Here is a 2,312-nt window from a genome sequence, read left to right on the forward strand (position 1 = left end):
CACAACAAGGTCCAGATGTTCTGTACCATGGACCACAACAAGGTCCAGATGTTCTGTACCATGGACCAAAACAAGGTCCAGATGTTCTGGTTTTCTTGGCTCATATCTGTTGATCTGAGCCGGTACACGAGGATCTGGACCAGAACAGGAACCTCAGTGAACGATAAAATCATCATTAAAGTAAAAACCATGAACATGTTGTTAAAGGTTATAAAAGTTTAATCTGAGCTCATTAAACTTTATAATGAGTAACTTTATTTTAATCTTTTATTTCCTTTAACTCAGCTCACGCTGACTCAGCGTTCCTGTGTGAACGCTGAGTCAGCGTGAGCTGAGTGGATTGTAGCTGTTCATGAATCAGAAGGTTCAGACGATGTTTGTTGGGACTCGGAGTAGGGCGGGACGATACGGCCAAAACTTTTATCACGATATTTTTCTTAATATCGGTCGATATCGATATAAACAATATAAAAGCCTCAGAAAAACTACAAACTATACAAATAAATTAATGTTCACCTTTTATTTGTATTTATCCTTCAAAAACATTGAAATCTGTCAAATAAACATGAAATTCTCAACTTTGTCAATATTAATAGTTTTAACTTTAAACAACTTTAAAATTGACAGCACTGAAATTTGTTGTTAATGAAATAAACTTTTTGGGCGTCGTTACTGATGAGAAGCCGACGTGGAAGTCTCATGTAAAATAATTAAAAATAAAAATAATCAGTTGCATTACTGTATAAAGGAAAAGAGTTTTGAATGACAAACTTTGTATATATTGTATAATGTGATGATTGTTCCATATTTAATCTGTTGTAATGAAGTTTGGGGAAAATCAAAACAATTATAAATCCTATTTTTATTTAACAACAAAGAACTATAAGAATTATTAGTATTATGAAGCGCTATGGTCACCCAACAAATATATTATTTCATCAGTTTAAATTATTAAAATGTTGTGATTTGGTTGAATATAGTATTTTACAAGTCATGCATAAAGTTTATTCAATTAAAATTTATAAAAACTAAATATAAAAAAGTAGAGTCAATATAACTTAAGGGAATGTAAATGTTTGTAAAACCTCCATTTAGAACTGGTGTGAAGGAGCTGTGTTGTAGTTCAGGGAACAGGATTATGGATTGTCTTGATATCACCATAAACATTTATAAAACAATTTATATGTTTGAAAAGATGAAAGTTAAATTTATATGTTTAAAAAGAAGATAGTTAAAAGTTTATATGTTTAAAAAGATGATAGTTAAATTTATATGTTTAAAAAGATGATAGTTAAATTTATATGTTTAAAAAGATGATAGTCAAATTTATATGTTTAAAAAGATGATAGTTAAATTTATATGTTTAAAAAGATGATAGTTAAAGTTTATATGTTTAAAAAGAAGATAGTTAAAGTTTATATGTTTAAAAAGATGATAGTTAAATTTATATGTTTAAAAAGAAGATAGTTAAAGTTTACATGTTTAAAAAGATGATTGTTAAATGTATATGTTTAAAAAGATGATAGTTAAATTTATATGTTTAAAAAGATGATAGTTAAATTTATATGTTTAAAAAGATGATAGTTAAAGTTATATGTTTAAAAAGATGATTGTTAAATTTATATGTTTAAAAAGAAGATAGTTAAAGTTTACATGTTTAAAAAGATGATTGTTAAATTTATATGTTTAAAAAGATGATAGTTAAAGTTTATATGTTTAAAAAGAAGATAGTTAAAGTTTATATGTTTAAAAAGATGATAGTTAAATTTATACGTTTAAAAAGAAGATAGTTAAAGTTTACATGTTTAAAAAGATGATTGTTAAATTTATATGTTTAAAAAGAAGATAGTTAAAGTTTACATGTTTAAAAAGATGATAGTTAAATTTATATGTTTAAAAAGATGATAGTTAAAGTTATATGTTTAAAAAGATGATAGTTAAATTTATATGTTTAAAAAGAAGATAGTTAAAGTTTACATGTTTAAAAAGATGATTGTTAAATTTATATGTTTAAAAAGAAGATAGTTAAAGTTTACATGTTTAAAAAGATGATTGTTAAATTTATATGTTTAAAAAGATGATAGTTAAATTTATATGTTTAAAAAGATGATAGTTAAATTTATATGTTTAAAAAGAAGATAGTTAAAGTTTATATGTTTAAAAAGATGATAGTTAAATTTATATGTTTAAAAAGAAGATAGTTAAAGTTTATATGTTTAAAAAGATGATAGTTAAATTTATATGTTTAAAAAGATGATAGTTAAATTTATATGTTTAAAAAGATGATGGTTAAATTTATATGTTTAAAAAGA

At 23.9% G+C, this 2,312-nt stretch overlaps 1 protein-coding gene across 1 annotated transcript in view; it reads right to left on the reverse strand.

The window, feature by feature from the left end:
- LOC119410560 (serrate RNA effector molecule homolog) overlaps positions 1–2,312 on the reverse strand; it is an 11,742-nt gene that overhangs the window by 3,878 nt on the left and 5,552 nt on the right. The window lies entirely within an intron of this gene.

This window comes from Nematolebias whitei, chromosome 1, assembly GCF_014905685.2.
Source record: "Nematolebias whitei isolate Nwh7 chromosome 1, NemWhi1, whole genome shotgun sequence".
Classification (NCBI taxonomy): Eukaryota; Metazoa; Chordata; class Actinopteri; order Cyprinodontiformes; family Rivulidae; genus Nematolebias; species Nematolebias whitei.